We start from the raw sequence: 19,084 nt of genomic DNA, 5'->3' as shown, positions 1-19,084 counted from the left end.
GTATTATTCATTCTTGTTTATTAATCAAGCTTTATTATTCCTTAATCAGAATTCATGTTTATATCTATTATGCTTTTGGAATTCATTATTGCTTTGATTATGAATATGTGTGAGTAGTCTCCTAGCTAGGGTTTCGAGATGAAACCCGGCCTAGGTAATCTATGTAATTGAGGATTGATTTTGATAAACGGATTGTGATTAAATTGATTATATGCGATTGCATGTTAATTCATTATAATAGGAGTAGCTAACCTAGAATCTTGAATTTGATTGCATGATATCCTTGATTTGAACAAGAGATTGTGAATTGAGTATTTCATTATTGAATGTGGTTTGATTATGTATCGAGTAATGTTAAGTGCATGAGAAATCCAAGCTTAGTATTGCCCGTTGTCTTCCTATCACATGATATTTATCAGACATATAGTCTTTGCATATCCCGTTTTTCTCTGTGATTCCTTGTTGCGTAGTTACCGATGGTTTGGTGAATTCCCGTTCTCCCTAGTGTCTTAGTTTATTGATTTATTCCATCTTATTAGTAGTATTTTAGAACACCATTTTCCATTGATTTCGAACTAGCTTAGGTTTAAGATTGATTTGCAATTACTCTCGTTCCTCGTGGACCGAACCTTTATTTGCCATTGTACTTGGTTATAGGGTGTTCGTATAAGTATTGTTTGATTGAGAGTTAGATTGTAGCGACCGATTTAACCCCTGTCAAACTGTAAGGGTGGCGTATGTGCATTGATTACTGTAGACTAAATATAGCCACTAAAAAGGACCACTTCCCCCTCCCCTTTATAGATCAAATGCTTGAGAGGTTAGCCAACCATAAGTTCTTTTGCTATTTGCATGGGTATTCGGGATTTTTTCCGAATTCCAATTCACCCTGAAGATCGGGAAAAGACAACCTTTACATGCCCTTATGGTACTTTTGCTTATCGTAGGATGCCCTTTGGTTTATGTAATGCCCCCGCTACCTTTCAATGTTGTATGATGAGCATCTTTTTTGATTTCATAGAGTCTATTATGGAAGTCTTTATGGATGATTTTAGCGTGTATGGTTCTTCATTTGATTCATGTCTAATAAATCTCGATAAATTTTGAAACGCTGTGAAGAATGCAACTTGATACTAAACTGGGAGAAATGTCACTTTATGGTGATAGAGGGAGTAGTTCTAGGTAACATTGTATCTGACAAGGGCATACAAGTAGATAAAGCTAAGATTTCAGTGATTGAGCAATTACCTCCCCCAGTTAATGTTAAGGGAGTTAGAAGTTTCTTGGGTCATGCGGGGTTTTATCGTCGCTTTATCAAAGACTTTTCTAAAATTGCTAAACCACTGACTCGGCTTTTACTCAAGGATGCCCCTTTTATTTTTACTGACGAGTGTCTTGAGGCTTTTAACAGGATTAAGCAGGCTTTGATATCGGCACCCATCATATGTGCTCCCGATTGGAATCTACCCTTCGAGATCATGTGCGATGCAAGTGACTTTGCACTAGGAGCCGTGCTCGGACAGAGAAAGGACAAGGTTTTGCATACTATTTATTATGCAAGAAAAACTTTGGATGAAGCCCAAGTCAACTATGCTACAACGGAGAAGGAGTTTCTTGCTGTCATATATGCTTTAGAAAAAATTAGATCATATCTTGTTGGCTCTAAAGTCATTGTTTTTACTGACCGTGTAGCTTTGAAGTACTTGATAGCTAAGGCGTAATCAAATCCTAGGCTACTCCGTTGGGTTCTTTTGCTCCAAGATTTCAATATCGAGATAAAAATAAAAAGGGAGCAGAGAACGTAGTGGCAGACCACTTGTCACGTATCAGGTATGATGAGGGTAATGATTCTCTTCCTATAGATGATTCTTTCCCTGATGACAACCTATATGCAGTTGTAGAGCAACACCCATGATATGCTGACTTTGCTAATTATTTAGTGGGTGGTACTCTACCTCCTGACTTGTCCTACCAACAGAAAAAGAAATTCCTTTCTGATGTTAAACATTATTTTTGGGATGATTCTTTTTTGTTTCGTGAGTGTGCAGATGGATTATTTTGCAGGTGTGTTCCCGAATGGGAAGTTCAGTGCTTACTAGTTGCCACACCTCACCATATGGAGGACATCATGGCCCCACCAAAACGGCGGCCAAGATTAATGAGTCAGGTTTCTATTGGCCTACTATGTTTAAGGATGCTAACATTTTTGTGCAGGCTTGTGACTCTTGCCAGAGGACTGGCAACATCTCACGGCGGCATGAGATGCCTCAAATTGGAATTTTGGAAGTTGAAATTTTTGATGTTTTGGGTGTTGATTACATGGGACCGTTCCCTTCTTCAAAAGGGAACCGCTATATACTTGTCGCCGTCGATTATGTATCCAAGTGGGTTGAGGCCATCACTACTCCTACTAATGATGCCAAGGTGGTCCACAGACTTTTAAGATGACTATCTTTCCAAGATTTGGAGTGCCTAGAGCTATAATCAATGACGGAGGATCTCACTTTCATGAGCGGAAGTTAGACACCCTCCTCAAAAAGTATGGTGTCTACCATAGGACAGGTTTAGCCTACCATCCCCAAACTAGTGGCCAAGTTTAAGTTTCCAACCGTGAGATCAAGGCCATTCTAGAAAAGATGGTGGCAAAATCAAGGAAAGACTGGAGTGATAAGTTGGATGACACCCTTTGGGCATACAGAACCGCGTTTAAGACCCCAATAGGTACTACTCCATATAGACTCGTGTACAGTAAAGCATGTCATCTTCCGGTAGAATTAGAATACAAGGCATATTGGGCTATTAAGGAGCTCAATTTGGATGCCAAATTAGCGGGAGAAAAGAGGTTACTTCAACTTAACCAACTCGATGAGTTTAGGTTGACGGCCTATGATAGTGCTCGTGTCTACAAGGAGAAGATAAAGAGATGGCACGACAAGATGATCCTTCCAAGAGAATTCAAAGAAGGTGATAAAGTATTGTTGTTCAACTCCAAACTTAAAATTTTCCCAGGAAAGTTGAAGTCAAGGTGGTTGGGTCCTTTTACTGTCAAAAGGGCTAATAGATTCAGTTCTGTGGAGGTTTTCGATGAACATGGTAACGAGTTCAAGGTTAATGGCCAAAGACTCAAGCTATATCATGAGGGGGCTACGATTGGTGCAGTTGAACTACTTCACCTAAGCGGTTCCGATTCACTTTGAGCTTCAATGTGGTAAAAGGGTCGTGCGGGACCTAGATAAACCAGCGCTTTGCGGGAGGCAACCCGTATTTCTTTCTTTCTAGACTAGTTTTTATTTTATTTTATTTTTATATTTTTTTAGAGAGGTGAGGAGAGTGAAATTTTACCTTTCATAAGTGTTTTTGTACAGGTTTTAGATCATAAAGTAAGGAGTTTTCAAGAGAAAAAGTTTGAAGAAAAAAGAACCATTTGATTGGGTATGGGCCTGATCGGGCGCGCACCTAGAGGTCAGAAATCGAGAAAAAAGTGCCCGATCGGGCAAGGAGTCCTGATCGGGCGCGAAATATGGATTTTATCGGAGCTTTAATTCGCCCGATCGGGCGAGGCACGCCCGATCGGGCGAGCAAGGAAGGAAGAAAATCAAGGGAAATTTCGCCTAATCGGGCGAGGTCGCCCGATCGGGCGGAATTTTGGAGAAATCGAGTGACACAAAAAGAAATGTCGGGTGAAGCTCGCCCGATCGGGCGCGCACTTCATACTTCAGCAGAACACACTCTCGCCCGATCGGGCGCGCCTATTTTTATGGCCGACATTATATTTCTTTCTTTTCCTTTCTTTTCTTTTTCTTTCTTACTTCTTCTTCTTCATTCACACTTTCTCTCTCTAAAACCTCCATTTTCAAACCTCCAAACTCACTTTCCTTTCAAGATCTCCTCAAATTCATCCATCAAAACTCAAAAATTTTCACATATTCTTAAGGAAAATTTACACTTTGGTGTTCCAACGTTTAAGTAAATTCCACTTTGGTGAACCATGGTTTCAATATTCCCACTTTAGTGTCCTGTCATTAGATAATTGTTCAATATTAGTGCCTAATAGTTAACGGTGTTAAATTCTCCATTAATTTTTTTTATTAAACTAAAGCAATAAAGCCACATATTAGCATAAAAACGTAATCAGACCATTATATATATAAGATGTCCATATATATGTACATGAACCAATAGTAGTGTAACTTTTTTCTCCTCATGAAACTAAGATTACAGCTAATAAAACAAAAATATATCCTTAGTCATGCATAAATTAATTAAAAACAATTAAAAAGTCAATGTACTGCACTTTCAACATCATTGTTTGTAACCCAAAAAATTTCATGACTACATGCCCAAAAAGTAATATTAATAATTAAAAAAAAAAAAAACTAAAATACTACTGTTCAGTGAGGAACTTGGTGTATTGCGACGATACAATTGTTGTAAGATATTGATCTGTTCAGGTTCTCGTCTGATTCCCATTGTTGTTTAGCTTGCTCGACTTTTTTTTTTTAGTTTCTCCTCCTTGACAACCTCTTTTATTGTGTCCAAGACACTTGCAAATGATACATCGAACAACTATGGACCTTTTCATATTAGGAGTCTCACCTTTTTCTTTGTGCCTCTGAGTTTTAGGTCTCCCAGCTCTCCTAGTCAACTCGGGATGAGTAAGTCGTGGTTGATCATCTTCTGGCCACATATTTATGTCTGAAATTGGGTGTATGAAACCTTTTTAAGTCCTTAAATAGGCTTCCTTAGAGTAACAAGGATGCACAAAATCAGTAATCTCCTTCCTTAGATACATGATAGCAGATGCAGCATGTTTGCAAGGGATTCCCACATTTTTCCATGCCTGACACATACAAGTCCACTTATTCAAATCCACACAAAAGTAAACATGCATATCTTTGACTTCAAATACTCCATAGCCGGAAGCAGTTGGTTTACAAAAATATCCATCACCCCAAGCCCAATCTACCATCTTCTTTACTTTAGGGCACAATTTGCCATCCTATTTCAGTGCAAACCTTCTCTTTTTTTCCAATTTCTTCATACATTGTCTTCTAAGTCCCTCAAGCATTGTCTTAATAGGTTGGCTTCTCAATTCTCTAATTTTTCCATTAAGAGACTCGACAAAATTGTTAGTCACTTCTGGAACCGATATTTATAAGAATGGGTCATGTTCATGGAATTTGGATGAAAATGATCAAAATATAGAAATTAAAACAAATAAAAAAAATACTTGAGTTTAATGAATTTGATACCTTGAGTTCTTGATCAAACATATGTCTAGCCCATAATTCCAAAGGTACGTCATTCAAATAATTATAAGCATCTGTATGATTCTTTTTTATTTGTGCCATTGCCTTAAGGAATACATATGGAGAGTGTGCTTTTGTGGCTACCCAAAAGTAGTTCTTCATTAAATCTCCATGTCGTTGCTGCTTAAAATTGGCGTACAAATATCTTGCACAAACCCTCCTTGATACTTCAGGAAATTGTTCATCCAACGCAATGTCTAACCCCTAACATCATATGTAAGTGATGCAAAAACGTTAAGAAAAAAATTTAATAAAAAGTATTGATAAAAATATTATGAGTCGTTACCTTTTGTCTGTCACTCATGATAACCCATGTCTTTCTAGTTTCCTCATCCGCCATTCTCTTTAAATGATAAAAAAGAAGGACCAATTCTCTTTAGTTTCTTTATCCACCACCGCATATGCAATGGGAAGAATCCCATTGTCACCATCTAAAGATGCAGCAACCAGCAGAGTGCCTTCATATCTACCCCGCAAGTGTGTACCATCTACACCTATGAAGGGTCTACAACCACTAAGAAACCCATTATAAAGAGCGTCAAAACTAATGAAAATTTTCTTGAACATAGGATTTGCAGAAGGCACTTCAGGTGTTCTCCATGTAATCCCACAAATTACACGACACTCTCTATCAAGGATCATTTGTATGTAAGTGGGTAACCTAGCATAACACTCCTGATGAGACCCATCCATCATATCCTTTAATATGCTCCTTGCTCTATATAATTGACTTTTCTTACACCTAATCCCATGTCGTTGTATAATCAATTCTTTCATTCCCTTGACCGTGATTTCAGGGTTGGCCCTAAAATCATCTTTTAGAGATTCAGCAATCCAAGGAGATTTTATTGTAGGGTTCTTATCAAGCCTGACACAAGCACTACAACAAATTAACACTTGTGCCACGAATTATGCCACGGGAATACAAAATTCGTGGCATAATTTGAGCTAGCCACGGGAAAAATAAATTCAATAATAAACTTGATATGACAACAAAAATTATGCCACGGGAAAAATGAAGTTCGTGGCTAATTGAAACTAGTGCCACGACTAAATTTTTTTCCCGTGGCAAATAAACACTTTTGCAACAAGAAATTATGTTCCCGTGGCAAAAGGACATTGTTGCCACAACAAATAATTTTTCTCGTGGCAAACATACACTAGTTTCATGGGTACTTTTTTTTTATACCGTGACAATCATTCTCACACTTGTGCAACATTAAAATTTATTTCCGTGGCAGTATGTTAATACAAACAGATCATATTTTTTGTAAAGAAAATAAACTTAAATTAATGTTATCAATCTTTTAGTTTTAATCATGAGATATAACCTATGTAAAAATAAAAAGTTTTTTACAAATTCTTACAAGTAAAATTGATGGAAACTTGATTATGCACCACTATAAATTAATAATCGTATTACATTTACTCAAATAAAATTCAAATTATTTCATTTTCAAAATATCGCACCTTGTAATTATTGTTAATAATTTTCGAAAAAAAACCTTAGCGCAAAAATAGCCTACAAAACATTTTTTTTTTCAATTTGTAATTATTAATTCTGGGTCTTTTGTTTGCATTTTTCAAGATTAGTTTATAATACAAATTGTATAACATATACATAAAATAAATTATTCTCAAATGAACTTCTGGAAATTGCACTAAGCTGGTAAAAGGTACAACACGTTTCCCTAAAAGATTATACATGAGCCAAATTGTTAATAACACTTCCTATTATAAAATTTTGCAGCAATACTTCATATAGATGCATGTCTTAAAATACTAAGTAAAAAGGATCTTAAAATCAAAAATAGTTTTTGTGTACCACGAGCTTTCTCCAAAGAACAATTGCTACCAAGAAAGCTGAATAAAAGGTCCATGTTTCATTTTTGACAAGATATACAGGCACCAAAAAAACAAAACCAAGTCAACAAACCAACTAAATAAAACTAGAAAGGTACGACACTAGCATGGCACTAAGGGGGAACCAGTTTGGAATAGCCATCCTTCGATATCCTCCTTTTGGGAACCTTAGCTAGTTCTAAAGGAACATCTAACGCTAAATTAAAATCATTTGATAGAGCTACACCAATGTTTGCAAGCAAGTTCGCTATGCGATTGCCTTCAGGATAGCCTTGAAGCACCTGGACTTCCCAATCTTCCTTTTGTATCAAATCATTACAGAAATCAATTAAGTAGGCACATTCACTCACATTATCTTGCTTGTTTAATTTGATAGCACTTCAATATAAGCCTTATTATCTAACTACACCACAAGTGTGTCAATACTGAGATCCCTGGCTAAGATCAGACCCTTCTTAAGAGCCAGAATTTCAGCTCGAAAAGCTGAGCAACACCCAAAGTTGGCTGAACACCTCGAAATCAACTTCTCTCATCTCTGATAATATCCCCTCCCCCAGCTAGCTCAAGAGAGCCATTTGCTGCTCCATCTGTGTTAAGCGTGCACCATCTTACTGGTTAATGGGAATGGGATTGGCTATGACTGCAATGCCTTCTACAGAAGCTCGGTCTGTCCTTTGCTAAAACCGGTAGCAGTTGCAGCAGATGGAACGCGCCCAACATACTCAATGTCGTCAGCAAACACAATGGTCGAAAGATGTGGACATAGATGAGGTGAAATATAGCTGTAAGCGCCCATGTTCATTGGCTCTTCCTGACACCAGACTACCTCAACATCTGCAGCAAATAGTCCAAGTCAAAATTCCTTTTTTTTTTTATAAATATAATGGAAATTCTTGTTTATTTATATACTGGAATTTCCAATTCTAAATTCTGATGCAACCAAAATTCTTGTTACATGATGCTAGAAATCCGATTATTAAGGAAAGTCTTGGTGTGTTTAGGAAACAACAATTATGTATACATCTTGTTTCTTAGTCTTGTATTATTAGGATTCTAGTGCTTTACTTAGTCACCAAGGCTTTGTGCTTAGATATAATGTAGCACATTTCCACAAGTTAAACTAAGTTGATTATATGCAGCTTGAAGTAAAATGTGGAACGCTTAAATAACTGAAACTACACATCTCCAATGCCATCCACAGCACCAGCAAATCCCTCATTTTAAGTAAACTAGCTATAACAAATGTAACCAGACCAATTTAAAAATTTGTATATCGATTCAACTCTCAATGGACAAGGTCATATGGGAAAAGGCAAAGCTGCTCCACTCCACAGACCGCAACATCACTGCTATTTTGTTTTTTCCTGTGTTCATCAAGCTGAAAATGATCATACATGTTTTTAAAATGACAACTACTAACGTCCCTGTACCCTATGCCTGATGCATTAAACTATTAAAGGGTGGCTATTTCCCCTGTTTGCATCCTATGCAAGCTTGGCTAACCAAATAATTTTTAATAAGGATGAACTCCTCACCACAGGGCTGATTTCATATCATGACTCGCTTTTCTCAAGAAACTAAGGCCTGCATTTATAAGAACCGATTCTGCACGTGGGTATTTTTTTTTCTTGGATCTATGATAAGAGAGCTTCTTAGATTTAAGACACTACAACAAATTGACTCTTGTGCCACGAATTATGCCACGGAAATTACTTGAAAATAGAGTGATGATAGATAACTAGAGCAATTACTTGAAAATAGACCAAGAGCAACACAGGACAATAAAATTAAAAGAAGGGAGTGTATGCATATATATAAACATCAATCCCAGCAATACCCTTGAACACTTGAAGCAAAGTAATACCCTTGCATATATATCTTTTATTGATGCAACCAGAACTACTAATAATAGTGCAGAATATATGTCAGACCATTTTTTCTAATTTCATATGTTTAAAGTCATAGCTATTAAATTGAATATAGAAATAGTACTCTAATTGGTGATGGTTGAAAGTTTTTAGGTGTACATTGCCATTATTCTAGACACTAATTACGTGTGATAAATCACTAGATTACATGAATATTATCTCTCCTCACCAACTGTAACACCAACCCAAAACTTCCATTATCCCGTGATCCGCCATTGATAAACCTTTCTTACCTCTCATCTACTCCAACATCTAAAGATAAATTATTTGTAATTTAAAAAATAATCAATTTTCTCAATTGTGTGTTAACAGCCTGATTAAGGTCGAATAGATAGAAACAAAATTCAGGTGCAATTGTTCAATTTTATTCCCCATTTTCTTAGGTCCTAAAACTTGATAAAACAATACTCCATAATTATAATGATGATGTACTATGCATTTGTTAATTGCTTATATTGTACGGAGTAAATAAATAGACTTTACAGATACTTCAAAATTTTCCATGTTTTGGAATTGGATTTAAATTATGAGTATCCAAACGTAACATAAAGCAATTGCAAATTTATACTCTCAAATCAATTGAATGAATTATTATGATAAAATGAATAAACAAAGGAGTGTTACCAAACAATGCTTTTACAAAGATGATGAATGGATGGCGCAGATATGAGATCTCGTCTAGCTTCATGAGAACGGACTACTTTGAACTTGAAATCGCTGATACCATTCGACCGCAATATGCCAGAAAGACGCTATGCGGTGGCGTCAGTGGCGGCGTCATCTGAAAAGAAGAAAAGGAAGAGAGTTGGAGCTCAAGTTTTGTTATTATTTCGAGGATTCATCTTCGAATTCATTATAATTCCTCCATCTCTTGATCTATGGGAAATGGTGATAGATTAAAAAAAAAATCACAATCTATGGAAACCCCAAATTGATATCAACTATGTTAAAAATAAATTAAACCGATAGAAAGAAATGACCTATAATTTGAGATTTCCTACTTCAGTAGAGAAGAGAGTAGATGATTGAGAAGAGAATGGAACATGAAGAGAAGAACTGAAGAACACAGGAGGGAGTAGGCTTTCCTTCCTTTTTTTTTTTATTTTTTTTTTTTTTATAATAAATTACATGTATTTGGAGGAAGTTTTTCCGCCAAAGACTGCTTTTAGAGGGGAGAATTTCCCTAAAATTTTAACTACGTTGTATGGTTAATTGCTTATGGAGGTAATTTTCCCTCCTAAATTTCACTTGTATATTTTGTAGAATTGCAATATTGATAAAAAAAAAATTATTGGTTAACAACTTTATTTATAAAATTGTAATTTAGTATACGACTTTCTTGCTACTTTTTACTTTATTTTTTTGAGTGTAAAATAATTACATAACAATTGAGTAGTAGATATATACTTGTCAAAAAAAAAAAAAAAAAAAAAAAAAAAAAAAAAAAAGAGTAGTAGATAAATGAGCATAGTTGCAAATTTGCATTACACATATGATGGAAAGTTTTATTTAGTTACATTATTAGTTTAGTTGTGTGGTCTTGTAAAATATAAATTATGTAATTTAATAGTATTGAAAAACTGCATATGAAGTGAGCTAGCTAGACCAAAGACTAAACTATTACTTCCTCCGTTTTCTTGTAGATGCAATACACCCTTTAGCGCGGTAATTAAGAAATGTGGGGTTTACATGATATAATAAACTTTAAAATAGGATGAGTGATTGTTAGGAGTGTAATTTAGTGGGTCATGTGCTTTAAATAAGGGATATAGTATAATTTTTCCCTAAAGTAACTTTCCTTTTATAGTGTGTTTTAAGTATTGTGACATTTTCTTCTTAGGGAAGTGTTGCAAGTAAAAGAAAATGGAGGAAGTACATAATATGACTAGGTTTACTCTAAATGTATCAAGTTTTAATTCGAGATAGTTCATTTCGAATTGAAAACCCATACGAGTATATGAGTATGGCTAGATAAAAATATTTGGAATCAAGTTGTTAAAACGTGTTTTAACAACCAGCTAATATTACTCAGCTCTAATAATGTTGTTAGTCAACTTTTATTAGATTATTAAGATAGTATTTGGAGTATTAACTAGTAAGTTACTCTGTGACTATTTTTTTATTTGGCCTTAGTTAAATAGGTAAAATGATAAATTGATGTAATAACCTCATTAAATATTCAAATCTTAGTTGTAAGAAAAAATGATAATGTTTATCATTACTTAACTTTATAGCAATGATTTATGTTACATTGTTTTCTACACTAATGTTTAATTGCTTGAATACACGGAAGTTCACAAGCAGTTTAGTTATTGACCCGATCCAAACTCGTCCCGAATATCCAATTTGCCAAATCTAGTTATTACATGATGATGTGTTATTCACCTAAATCATTTTTAGTTTTTGACCCATTAATCAATAATAATTATATATACTACGTATATAGGAAACAATATAATAGTGTGTGTACTTGTTAGAAATCAACATTATTAATCTTTTATTAATAATCAATTGTTATAATTGAAATTACTTACTCTACTTTTCTTACAAACGACTGGGGTTTTATAGACTTGTTCTCTTTAACTTATTTCAGATAATTATTACTTATTCCTTAATAAATCCAGATCAGAACTTTTAATTATAATCACTTACTTATTGCTAAATATGGCTAATTTTGTATTTTGTTTTGATAATTATTAAATCAAATCAGACTAGACCAAATCTAAAAATTTAGATCATATCAGATAAGACACTAAACAAAACCTTACTATATCTCCTTGTCTTAGGTGACACTACAACAAATTGACACTTGTGCCATATCAAAATATATAATTTTGGGGCATACATAACTTAACCCAAAGTCCATTAACATTCATTCAAGTTAAAAAAAGCTTTGACTAATGTCAATATATTAGGAAATAATTATTATATTCACGACTAATTAATTTTAATCATGAGTACATATTATATAATATATTCTATAAAATTTCTATATATAGTAGTTGATTAGGGGATTTTTATCCACCAATCACCGTCTGACAAGTGGACCAACCAGGTTCCGCCACGTGTCCTTCACGTAGGCCAATAGGAGCCTGCCACGTGTCAATCACAGATACGTCCTCTACGGACCAATCGAGGCACGCCACGTGTCCACCCATGCCAAATGGGAAAACCGGCCAACAAGGCCCAATCCTGTCTAGAGGCCCGGTCAGCCCTAGGTTTACCCTAAACCTAGAGAGTGGCACGCTTCTCAAGACTATAAATACTTAATTAATCCTCATTAAAGGGAATGAAGAAAAACATCAAGGAATTGAGAGAGCAATTGATCAAGCAATTAATCTCACCTGAAGAACAGAGAAGAACAGAAACATTACGGAACACTAATAACCGGCTAATCTCGCTAACAAAGCAGATTACCAACATTAAACACTCTCACCTAGAGAGGTCTTATTACTTTAATTTCCGTATTAATTACTCCTTAATCAGGTACTAACTTGACCGTTGGAGGCGGAGCTCTCAGGAGTCTCCGTTATTTTGCAGGTACAGGCGTCCGGTTCCAGTCTCGGAATTGTAACTCTCCCGCAGGACATCAGAAAACCCCGAAACATTTGGCGCCGTCTGTGGGGAGAGTACTTCAGAGATGGCATCCAAGTCTGTACCGACTCCTGAAGAGAGGCGTCCCCTAAACGACCCTCAAGTTCAGTCGGACCATGACACCGAAAGTGAATTTGAAGTTGAAACTCATACAGCTCCAGACGGGACCCTAAGGGCCCGACGTACCCGTCATACCGAAAGGAGGGAACGGGAGCATCTTCAAACAGGAAGCGAGCCAGCAGGCGCACCGCCTGCTCGGCAACAGCCGACTGATGGGTCTGCTCCCATCACAAGGAACGAACTCATGACTTTCATGAGGGACTTCAAGGGAGAGATCCAAGAGTTGATCAACAAGAAGCCGCCTGCTTCAGTCAAGGAGCAGTCGGCCAAGAAGCCTTCCACTTCACAGAAGAGGAAGCCAGTTCAAGGGCGAGAGGCGACTCCTCATCCTAAATCTAGGAAGCGGGAGCCACCTGCCCTTGATTTCACAAAATTCCGTTATCCTACAGGAAATAGGAAACCGGTTCATCATATTCAGGCGGACGGGTCAAAGCAAACGTTCACAGATGCTCGGCTACTGCTAGAGCAGAAGAAGAGTGACCGATTGTCAGAGTCGGCTTCTACTTCAAATTTTCAAGACAGTTTGCGAAATGCCTCGATGAGGCATACTCAGTCGTACCATGAGAGTCAGTCAGGCGGCACCTCCCGTCAGTCCGGCTTTCATAGTGCCCAGGCGGTACCAAACTTACCATTTGTGCCGCAACAACAGTATTTTATGCAGCCACCTCCATTTGGTGGACCTGCAGCAAAAAACGTCCAACCTATGGACTGGCAGCTACGGTTGCTTAGACTTGGTGAACAGCCGTCGGCCTTCTCCAAGGAAATTACTGAAGCCGCTCAGCCGGCCAAAGTAAAAAATGTACTAGTAGGCGCCTATGACGGCACTACTAACCCAGAAGACCATCTGATGGCATTCACCAACCTGATGTACCTTCAAGGGTTGGATGATCCCACTTGGTGCAAGTGTTTCCCAGCGACTCTCAAGGGAATCGCACAGCAATGGTTCGGCAACCTGCCGACTGGTTGTGTAAACAGCTTCAGGACGCTTGCTTACTTATTTGCCTCCAACTTCGCCATGAACATCCCTGCGAAGAAAACGACCCTTGATTTGGGAACAATTCAGAAGGGCGAGAAGGAGGGGCTTCGTTCTTACATCAGGCGGTTCAACCTGATGAGAATACAGATTCAAGGGTTACCGGATGAGGTAGCTTATACTGACTTTTTTAGAGGTCTCAAAGACGGGTCTACCTTCAAATTTGATTTAGTTCGAAAAAGGGTGGCGACTCTTCAAGAGGCCTTGATTGAAGCAGAAGCCTATATACAGGCGACTGATCTGTGTACAATAAAACAGTCGGATGGGAAAAGGTTCGACAAAAGAGAAGGACGACAGAAACAGTCGTCTAACAAAGATGAGAAAAGAAAAGAGGTCTGGGCGGCTGATTCCTCTAAACAGCCGGCCCAGAAAAAGAAAAAAGAATTCAAACCATACTCCCCAAAGTATGTGTTTAACAAGGATAACCATTTTATCCTAAAAGAAATAAAGGGACGGTTCTCAATTGAGAAGCCGGTCCCCATGAAGGGTTCTGCAAACAACCGGAACCAAGACAAAATCTGTGCTTATCATGATGACGTTGGTCATCACACCAATGACTGCATCAGTCTCATGCGGTACCTAGACCGCTTGGCTGAGCAAGGTGATCTTGACACTTATGTCAAGAAATCTACGGGGAACACTTCCTCAAAAAAGCAGTCGGCCAAAAAGAATCAACAGGCCGACAGTTCCGATACAGATGATGCAGTCGTCTACACCATTGCAGGCGGCTTCTCAGGAGGCGGCCCCACTATTAGGGGCAACAAAGATAATATAAGGCGGTTAGATGTAAATTCCGTTCACCAAGAACGGCCGTCCAAATATACATTTCCTGAGATTGTCATCACTGAAGAGGATCTAGGAGGGGTAAGGGGGCCGCATGACGACCCTCTCGTTATTGAATGTAAAGTGGCCAACCAGAGAGTTGGCCGAATCCTCATAGATACCAGGAGCTCCTCAGATCTCATCAGCAGCAAATGTCTGTCAAAACTGAAATATCAGACGGACTGCATACATCCGGCCTCCCACCCTTTAATAGGGTTTGGAGGAGGAGGAGTCCACCCACTGGGACGAGTAGATTTACCCATTCGCCTGGGCGAAAAAGGGGAAGGACGACACATGGTAGTCCGGTTCCTAGTAGTAGAGGAACTCTCGGCCTACAACATGATTCTGGGTCGACCAACCCTGAATAATTCCAAGGCTGTTATAATCCCGTCTCTTATGCTGCTTAAGTTTGAGAGGGATAATGGAACAGTCGGCTCCCTAAGGGGAGATCAGAGGATGGCCCGAGAGTGCTATCTCTCGAATGTCAAGCCCACTGTTATGGCCACTGGGTCAAGTGGAGAAAAAACAGACCTTGACAATGTCAAGGAGAGTGCGCCTGTTCAAGAAACAGGCGACAAAAAGAGAAAGGCGTCCCAGACAGAGTCCGCAAGAAAAGCAAGAAAATAGCAATCATTGGCAGAGGAGCGGCCGGATGAGTTCCGCCCTCAGCCGGCTGGTGAGCATGCGGACCTGATCTTAGACGACTCACGTCCTGACCGAACAGTCAAAGTTGGGACGACTGCTCTGAGAAACCTTGGTGACGACTTTCACAACCTATTGAAAGAATACAAGGACATCTTTGCATTTGAAGTCCATGAAATGCCAGGCATTAGTCCTGATCTGGCAGTACATAAACTCGCTGTGGATCCGAAAAAGAAGCCGGTACGGCAAAAGAAGCGGAACCATGGCGAAGAAAGAAGTCAGGCGGCAGCCGCCGAAGTTAAAAAATTACTTGATGCAGGGTTCATTCGGCAATGTTACTTCCCAGACTGGGTTGCAATGTGGTGCTTGTTAAAAAGCCGAATGGCACCTGGCGAATGTGTGTAGACTACACAGACTTAAACAAGGCGTGCCCCAAAGACAGTTACCCTCTGCCTAAAATTGATAACCTGGTCGACTCAACAGCGGGTCATGCCTTGATGAGTTTTATGGACGCCTATTCTGGTTTCCATCAAATTCCCTTATGGAAGAAAGATCAGGAGAAGACGGCCTTCGTCACTGATCAGGGGTTATACTGTTACACGGTCATGCCGTTTGGTCTTAAGAATGCCCCGGCTACCTTCCAACGAATGATAAACACTGTGTTCTTTGATCATATTGGGAGAAACGTCGAGGCATATATTGATGATATGATTTTCAAGACTAAACTTCAGAAAGATCATCTGACGGACCTCCGAGAAACTTTCGCCACACTCAGGCGGCACCATGTCATGCTCAATCCCAAGAAATGTGTATTTGGAGTTGAGTCTGGGAAATTTCTCGGATTCCTTATCAATCAGAGAGGAATAGAGGCGAACCCTGAGAAGGTGAAGACGGTCATTGACATGGAGTCGCCTGGTACCATCCGAGAGGTTCAGAAGTTAACAGGTTGTCTGGCGGCCTTGGGGAGATTCCTAAGCCGATCAGGCGACAAATGCCTATACTTTTTCCAGGCAATTAAGAAAAAGGCAAGGTTTGAATGGGGGCCGGATGCTGAGGCCGCCTTCCAGAAATTAAAAGTTCACTTGCATTCCTTGCCGAGGCTGGTCAGCCCTTTGCCCAAAGAGGATCTCTACATGTACCTGGCCGTCTCTGATCATGCGTTAAGCGTTGTGCTCCTTGCTGAAAGGGACGGCTGTCAGCTCCCGGTCTACTTTGTCAGTCACGTACTGAAAAATGCCGAGTTGAGGTATCCCCTAGTGGAGAAATTTGGTCTTGCACTCTTCATGGCTGTTAAAAAATTGAAGCCCTACTTTTTGGCACATGCAGTCGTCGTGTATACCGACCAACCAATCAAGCGGCCCCTTACCATCATGGAGTCGTCAGGACGAATGATCAAATGGGCCATAGAAATACAGAGCCTCGAAGTTACTTTCGAGCCTAGAAAAGCAGTGAAGGGGCAAGCCTTTGCTGACTTTATTGTAGAGATGACTCGTCCTCCTGACTCTCAAGTTCCAGACCAAGTATGGAAGGTATATGTGGACGGAAGCTCTACTTCAAATGGTTGTGGAGCAGGCGTCGTATGTCAATCTCCAGAGGGCGACAGGTTCGAGTATGCTCTACGCTTCAAATTTCAGGCTTCAAACAATGAGGCAGAATATGAAGCTTTACTAGCCGGGATCCGCATGTGCAAGGCGGCAGGGGCAAGAAAAATAGACGCCTGTTCTGATTCACAATTGATAGTGAGTCAGTACAATGGCGAATACGAAGCAACCCATCCGGCCATGATCAAGTATTTACAGGCGGTCCGACAAGCAGTCGGCTCCCTTGAGGATTTCCATCTGATCCAAGTGCCGAGATCAGAAAACAACCAGGCAGATGCACTGTCAAAATTAGCATCATCCGCCTCCTCCGATACTCCTCGAACTGTTTTTTGGGAAGTAATGGAGAAGAGAAGCATCGAGGAAAACCCTATTGGAATCCTAGACAGAAGCTCAACCTGGATGGATTCAATCAGGGCATATATGACAAACGGTACACTGCCGGATGATCCTCAACAGGCGGCAGCACTGAAAAAACGAGCCTCCTGTTTTGAAATGATACAGGGAGAACTTCACAAGAGGGGGTACCTTCAACCCTTCTTAAAGTGTGTTACTCCTGAAAAGGGACGAGAGATACTAGATGATCTTCACTCTGGTTACTGTGCTTCTCATATAGGTGGTAGGATGCTTGCTCAAAGGGCAAGGCGGCAGGGCTACTTTTGGCCTACTTTGGAAGCAGATGCAATGGAGATGGTGAAAAAATGTGACAAGTGCCAAAGGTTTGGCAAATTAATTCACCGTCCGGCTACTGACCTCACTACCATTCACAGCCCACTACCGTTTGCTAAGTGGGGCATGGACATTCTGGGTCCATATACGCCTGCTACAGGCGGCAGAAGGTATATACTTGTTGCCGTTGACTACTTCACTAAATGGGTAGAGGCGGAGGCTGTAAAGGGAATCAAGACGAAAGATGTAATTTCATTCATTTGGAAAAACGTCATCACTCGGTTCGGGGTTCCCATGTCTATGGTTTTTGATAATGGTCCCCAATTTGAGACGCCTGTTCTCAAAAGCTGGTTGGGAGACCAAGGAATTGCGCACTACTTTGCATCTGTCGGCCGTCCACAAGCAAACGGCCAGGTAGAAGCCTTTAATAAAATCATCTCAGACGGTCTCAAGAAAAAGATTGAACGAGCAGGCGGCCTATGGGCGGATGAACTACCACATGTTCTCTGGGCCATTAGGACGACTGAAAAAGGGGCGACTGGAGAAACTCCATTCCTCCTAACTTATGGTGCGGAAGCTGTTCTTCCAATAGAACACTACGAGCCGACTCTTCGAGTAATGCTATATGACGAAGAGGCAAACTGGGAAGCCATGCGCCTGGCATTAGACTCACTTCCTGAAAAGAGGGGCAATGCTTTTTTGCGCCATGAGATCTATCGCCTGAGAATGACTAGATCATACAACAAAAAAGTACACAGGCGTCCACTCAAAGTAGGGGACTTTGTACTTAGAAAAATGGAAGCAGTTGGTAGGGCTAATGAGTCTGGCAAACTAACTCCCAACTGGGAAGGACCCTACCGAATCTATGAGGAAGTCAGGGACGGTACCTACCGTCTGGAAACACCAGACGGACAACCGTTGCCTCGAACTTGGAATGTAGATAACCTTAAAAAATATTTCTTCTGAATGATGTAAAGTAAAGAGCTACTTAATAAAGTTTGCACTTACTATTCAATTTTGTATTACGAGGGGCATGCCGTCTGTACCTTTACAGTCGGCTACTCTCCATTGAGCTTTTTCACTCTATCTTCAGAGGGGCATGCCGTCTGTACCTTTACAGTCGGCTACTCTCCATTGAGTTTTTCACTCTATCTTCAGAGGGGCATGCCGTCTGTACCTTTACAGTTGGCTACTCTCCATTGAGTATTTTACTCATAATACTTAGCTAAAAAGATTAGGGCCTGGCCGACCCTGTGCCTAACAGGCGGCTACCCTTCTTTTACTTAGCACCTACGTTCACCAAGAACTTACCAAGGCCACCGGCCGAATGATCAGACCAGGCGCCAAGCCACCTGATCAAATCTACAAAACTAATACGACCTGTCCCAACATCATAGCAGGCGTCCGACGGCATCCCTCCGGATGAAATTCGTCGCAGAGAGCAGCTCCCTTTTGGGTGGAACATTGTTCTATAAACTAATTACACGGCACCTATACGACTGTCCC

The 19,084-nt window shown here is 39.6% G+C and overlaps 1 long non-coding RNA gene across 1 annotated transcript; it reads right to left on the bottom strand.

Moving 5' to 3' along the window:
* Positions 1 to 7,107: 7,107 nt before the first annotated feature.
* On the bottom strand, positions 7,108 to 10,515 carry LOC110710916. Its single transcript, XR_002509224.1, has 3 exons — positions 10,081 to 10,515; positions 9,725 to 9,881; positions 7,108 to 8,006 (listed from the first exon to the last, which is right to left on the bottom strand). It is a non-coding gene; the product is annotated as an uncharacterized LOC110710916 (long non-coding RNA).
* Positions 10,516 to 19,084: the final 8,569 nt, after the last annotated feature.

This window comes from Chenopodium quinoa, unplaced genomic scaffold, assembly GCF_001683475.1.
Source record: "Chenopodium quinoa cultivar QQ74 unplaced genomic scaffold, ASM168347v1, whole genome shotgun sequence".
NCBI classification, from domain to species: Eukaryota; Viridiplantae; Streptophyta; class Magnoliopsida; order Caryophyllales; family Amaranthaceae; genus Chenopodium; species Chenopodium quinoa.
The sequence above is the reverse complement of the archived record's forward strand: the minus strand, read 5'-3'. Positions and strand labels throughout refer to the sequence as shown.